This window comes from Cydia strobilella, chromosome 23 (assembly GCF_947568885.1).
Source record: "Cydia strobilella chromosome 23, ilCydStro3.1, whole genome shotgun sequence".
Classification (NCBI taxonomy): Eukaryota; Metazoa; Arthropoda; class Insecta; order Lepidoptera; family Tortricidae; genus Cydia; species Cydia strobilella.
The window spans coordinates 7,343,840-7,350,361 of NC_086063.1; the positions used below are offsets into that span (position 1 = coordinate 7,343,840).

General features: G+C 37.4%; 1 long non-coding RNA gene across 1 annotated transcript in view; it reads right to left on the reverse strand.

The window, feature by feature from the left end:
• Window positions 1–1,982, reverse strand: part of LOC134751916 (uncharacterized) — an 11,860-nt gene extending 9,878 nt beyond the window's left edge. The window contains exons 1-2 of the long non-coding RNA XR_010128720.1: window positions 1,423–1,982; window positions 1,144–1,335 (exon numbers count right to left, since the gene is read on the reverse strand). This is a non-coding gene — a long non-coding RNA (uncharacterized LOC134751916). The remainder of the gene's footprint in view (window positions 1–1,143; window positions 1,336–1,422) is intronic.
• Window positions 1,983–6,522: the final 4,540 nt, after the last annotated feature.

A 6,522-nucleotide genomic window follows, 5' to 3' on the forward strand; every position in this document is an offset into this window, starting at 1 on the left:
ATATTCCGCTCTACAAAAATAAAATAGATTTAAGTTTGCAGTGCTCCCATCGAGTCGAGCAAAACAAAGCATTTGTCATATAGGCTATTTTCAACCTCCTGTAATTTAAAGCTAGAAAACCTACAATTTTAACTTGGTTTCATAATTAATTTTTACCACACCAACTCGAGGAAAATACTAACTTTAAAGCATCAAACCAAATCAAACCAATTTAAATCCAATTGAACGTTTTTAAATATGTATCATTCAAAATCATCATTTTCTCAAACATGCTTGGAAATGGTCGCCTTTTGTTCGTAAATCGAAAACGCAGTGCCTAATTTTTATCCCAGCGATGACAACGCACGGCCGTCGCGCGCCCGGCGGCGCGGACGCAGCGGGCAAAAATGAAATTCGTGTGATTAATTTTACTCCTAGGACTTGCATCTAGGTACCTCGTCAGAAAATGCCTTTCTTTCCATCCCTCGGCAACAATCTCAACAATGTACTATTAAAAGTCAATGGTACCAGCCGAATTTTCTCGACATATAAGAAAATATCCTAATGTAACAATCCATACTAATATTATAAATGCGAAAGTCTGTGTGTTCCCTCTTCACGCTTAAACAGCTGAATCGATTTAGATGAAATTTGGCATAGAGATAGGTTGAGTCCCTGAGAAGGACATAGGATAGTTTTTATCCCTAAAATCATCCCTTAAGAAAGTATAAAGCGGGGTGGAATTGAGATAATTAATGAAGTGTCTGCTAATTTGTGTGCATAATATGCTAAGTCCACGCAGATGAAGTCGCTGGCAAAAGCTAGTAAATATATAAAGAGGTCGGATTTTCAGTGGCGATAATCGACACGAATCATTGCGCAGCATTTTGGCCGATCTAAAGGCTAAGTAGCTTTTATAATTTCTCTTATACATATACACGGGAACTACTTATATTACGCCCCAGGCGTAAGAGAAGCACAGGTTAGGTACAGCCGAATCGGCGGAAAGTCAGATATGACAAATTGTTTTCCATAATGCATCAAATGTGTTAAATACACTTTTCCTTGCTATAATTAAAAAAAAAAGTCTGTAATAAAAAGGCATTTATAGACCCTTGGTACATGTACACAATGTTAATGTTAATAAAACAATAATGCTCTTACCTCCCTCTCTCCGAACACGGGCACCTGCACATTTGGCATGGAGCCACCAAATAGTGGCCCCAACAAACGATGCACCCGCTGTTCATTGGCCGACAACCTCAGTTTGGTTGCCGGACCTCCGCCCGTCCCCGTCGCCAAGATTTTAATGTTTCTTATTTTGCTTCTGATGCGATTTTTATACTTGGACCAATGCTAGAAAGTGTAAAAATTATTATTATTATAATGGATATTGTATTCAAGATATATGTAAACGATTGACAATTATTTAAGTATACATACAGTAGCCCAGCCCTGTGGACTTTTATGGACACCAGGGAGGCCGTTGAGGAAGGGCGCTACGCGAGATCACCCGTCCTTGGTCGACGAGCGACCCCCAAGCCCCGTTGTCACGAACCCCACCGCCAGCTCCCGGTTACGTACCGGCCGGTACCTTCCGAACTTTTTGGGGAACGACTGTAATATGATATATATTAACATTTTTACTTATGAAATACTTACTTATAAAATAAATATATGACAAATATAGTAACAATTACTTATGATCCACTCATTGTTACGATGTTGTTACGCGTTGTCATGTCGTGACGTTGTCAATATTTGAAAACATGCAATTTTTTTGTTTTAGAATAACAGTAACTGAGTATTTATAGACAAAAAAGGTTCTAAGCCCAAATAGTGTAGGAAATAGGTGTAGTTGTTGTATGGAGACCCATGCATTAATTTCTGTCGATGAAATTTTGCTTGGTTATTGTATACCTAGTATGAGCCGTAACTAACATATAAATATCAAAAAAAAACACTCCTAAGTTAGGTATTAATACGTAAAAATACAAATCTGTTTATATACTGAACCGAGTAATTCCTACGTCCAAAATTATTTTACCACATAGGTTATTTGTATCAATATGTGATATATTAAATATATTAATAACGGGTCACTCACGTGTTTTAAGTCGAAAACGCTCGACATGTTTTACTCCGTACCGAGGAGCGTCATCAGGAGCTTGCGTCGACGGTGACGGACCGGCGCAGACTGCGGGCCCAACACCAAATGTCATGTTGTGTGCAACCCATCATTTGACAATAATGCCGTAAACGAGGGTAGTTTCTCGCCCCCCTGCCGCCACCGGCGCCCGCGCCGAGTCATCGGGCGCGGAGGGCTGCGGCCCGCAGTCTGCGCCGGTCCGTCACCGTCGACGCAAGCTCCTGATGACGCTCCTCGGTACGGAGTGAAACATGTCGAGCGTTTTCGACTTAAAACACGTGAGTGACCCGTTTCTAATATATTTAATATGTCTGTGTCTTACGGAAGTTTTGTCTGTATGTGATACTAGAAAAAAATCTAAAACTTTTGTCAAACATGAGAATATTTTTCTTATGATAATTCCTTTTTTAGACTCTTATTTTCATTGGAAAATTGCTCTGTCATTATTTTCTTCTTATATGATCTTAGAATATAATTTGGCGTAGTGGATTAGAAAATCCAAAAAAAATGCATACCCAAATTTATGTATTTTTTTAGAACTTTTAAAAACTGAGTGGAAAATTTCTCAGCCTGATTTCTTTTTAAATATATACTAAGTAGTCACGTATACACTTTAATCGAAAATATCCAAAAGATGTATCATCCAGAACACCGAAATTTTGGAAGCGAAGATAAATCCATCCCGCGGTTACGCAATAATGTACCGTCTTCCTGTAGCAGATTAGCGTCCCGACCCGACCGCGTGACTCGCAGCCCGCACTTAAGAAGGGAGTTGTCGTTGTCACTGGTGTGTGATTCTTTACACTACATTTAGTGATTTTTACAAGCTTTTATTTAACTTGCAATGTACATAAGTAAATATGTATGTATAGGTATTGTATTTACTATAGATATTTACGAAAAACTTAAAAAAGTGACCTCTGAATTGATTGTAATTAACTTTATTCCTTTAATTTCGTTTTAAATATTGATCCTAGAGAAAAGTTTTCGGAATGTTTTTTGTAGGAAATTTTATGTAGATTGTTTATTTACCAGAACCTTTTCTGCTATGGGCCCCCGTTTACGAGGTTTTTACGAAAAACTAAAAAAGGACTTTAAAATTGATAATAATTAACTATCCCGCTTGAATATCTTTTTAAAATATTGATGCTAGCGAAAAATGTACCACTTGTTTCTTGTAGGAAATTGTCTGTAAATTATTTATGTATCAGATTTCTTTTTGCTATAGGTCACTTTACAAATTATTTACGAAACCCTGAAAAAAGGAACCGAATTGATTATAATTAACATTCCCTCTTTAATATCTTTTTAATATTAATCCTAGCAAAACGGATCCATAGTCTTTTTTTTAGTAAATTTTATGTAGATTATTTACGTTCAACAACTAATTGGCCACCGTTTACGAGTTATTTACGAAAATATGAAAAAACTTACCATATAATTGATTTTAATTAACATTCATTATTTCCCCCGATTTTCCTTCGTTTGGTGGCCTAATAACGAACTTTGCTCCCGTACGACTGCAGACAATATAAATATAACAAACGAAAACAGTAAGCCACCGCCGGGCGAGGCGTGGCGCGTGCGCTGGCGGCGGCCGGTACCGCTCCCGCACCCCGCTTGTACACTCCGCTCCCTACCACACTGCTACCGAATCTCCTGATATGTTTACTTTTTAATACGCTCGTTATTTTTTTGGATTTTTTTATAATTGAATGGTAAGAAAACTGTGAACTTAATTCAATAAATAAAATGGATAGAGAAATTTTCCACAGGGAGTAAAAAGGCAATTTCTGAAAATAGTATAGTTACATGGAATTTTTTTTAGATTTTCATTTTGTAGGTATAAAACGGCAATAAAATTGCATTCCAGTGAAAAAATTTGACGGAGCAATTTTCCGGTCCAAGACACGCCAAAAAATTATATTTTGTTAATATTGGTATTTCTGCTGGGATATTTTTTTTTATATTGTTGCAATACGTTACATGAATATGTCCGGCGAAGAAAGTTTGAACGGAGCATTTTTCCGTAAAAAGATATTAACGAGTTAAGACTTTAGGTATTTACTTAAATCATCTTAATATTATTCTTTGGAAATTTATACAATACTCTTTATTTATTGATACTTTATCATACTGTAAAGTTTTTTCTGGCAGAGGAATTACTGCAGGGGTCCACTACTTTTATTTCCTACACTAAACTCTCACTCTCTCTAAGTCTTGCAAGCTACCAATAAGCTTATAAGTCTAACAAGGGTAGCGGAGCCAATATAAAGTTTAAGTTACATTAAATGCACACTCAAAGTTTTCTACATGGGTGAATTCTATATCATACGTCTTTATAGTACAATCGGATTAGGTCTAACCTCGAAATCCTTCCAAAGATATGAAATTTGTCGTTTCATTCACTTTTCTAAAGGCATGTATTTAATTAAACAGGCATCTTATATGTATCCTTTAAAACATAACAATGTGGAACTTAAAGATGAAGTTCATAAGGTAAGTATGCCTATACCTATTAGGTGTGTTCAATTTGCTGTGGAACCTTAATCTAAAGTATCTAAACCAATATAATATTGTCTACATATGGTGCAAGTATTAAGATGTTTCATTCCACTTACCCGTAATCAACTCCAAATATTGTAAACATTGCGTTTTTTAAGCTTGAATAACCTCGTGCTGATTTTTTATTATTGTAAAATTGTTTATCATGTGGAAAAGTAGCTCCCGCACGCCGCTTTTATAGGGTTTTACCATGGTTTCCCCATTTATCACAAAACACAAGTAATCCAACAAATACATAATACGATTCTGACAATACACATGCCATATAGTGACTGCTAAAACATTGCCATATATAAATTTTAATTGAATGACAGCTGCAAATTTTGGTTGGTTTGACTCTAACGTCTACGTAGACTGCCAACTTCAAGTTTAGTTCATCATGCTCTCTGGAAAATCCCCTTTGCTTTTTTAAGGTTGGCGTCGACTATACTCGCCTAATTATTACAAGTGCGAAAGGTAGGAAATTCGCACGTGTATTGTACAACGTTTTACAGGACATAATTATGGCCCTTTAAATTTTCGACATACGCACGTATAGTGCTAGTTACCGCACTAGGGCGGTAAAGTAGCACCATATGAACTGTAATAGTTATTTACGATACAAGTGCGGAAAAGACGAAATTCGAAACGAGTGGCGATAAATTAAAACACGACCGCAGGGAGTGTTTTAATTCGACACGAGTTGCGAATTACCTATTCGCACGTGTATCGTACAATGTTTTACAGTATATACAGTATGGCTCTTTAAACTTTTGACATATGCACGAAAAGTGCTCTTTTACACACTAGTGCGAAAAAGTAGCACCATATGTACTGTAATAATACATTACGATACAAGAGCGAAAAGTAGGAACTCGTGTCGATTTCGATTGCCAAAATTTTCATTTTTGGTACAAGCTTTTATCGCTGCCTGTATTTTACTTTAAATTTTTTCAAACACAATTAGTTTGCGTTGTTTTATCACAAAGTTCCAATAAATATTTTTTTTTATTTCAGAAATTTAAAAATTCCATAAAACATTATAATAAATAATCGACACAATACTTTGGACAAGATTTGTAATAAAATTTAAATTAATTAAAATTAAAATAATGAATTTAAACGAAATAAATATCATATACAAAGGAAAAAATGACCAAAGCCTCCAGTGCCCGGGGCTAGAATCAAACCAGCGTCCTCCGTTTACGCGACAGACGCCTCAACCGCTCGGCCACCCGGGCTCGGTGGCATGGGTCGAAATTTCCAAGAATATGAAACGTGGCATGGTTAATCCCCAAGCTTGTCCGTATTTATATGGGGCATCCCTGTGTGCTTTAGCGAAGAGGGATGGTGGGGTTAGGCCAATTGCTGTTGGGAACACGTTGAGGCGCCTTGTTTCCAAGCTTGCTTGTCGTGCAGTCAAGGAGGAGATGGCGGAATTTCTTCAGCCGTGCCAGGTTGGTTTTGGTACGCCTTTGGGGTGTGAGGGAGCCATCCATGCAGTGCGATCTTATGCTATGGCTCCGGAAAATGATTCCGGGGTTGTTTTAAAGGTGGATATTAAAAACGCTTTTAATACTGTAGAGAGAGATGTAATTTTGAGGGAGGTTAGGGATCGTGTGCCTTCGTTATATCCCTACCTTCATCAATGTTATTTCTCCCCCACCAATCTCTTCTATGGCACTAATCTGATTGCATCACGGGTGGGTGCTCAGCAGGGGGATCCGCTAGGGCCTCTTCTTTTTTGCCTAGCCGTGCAAAGTATTGTAAAATCATTATCCTCCCCGTTAAACGTATGGTACTTGGATGACGGGACGTTAGGTGGTGCGCCAGATGTTGTGTTGGGGGAT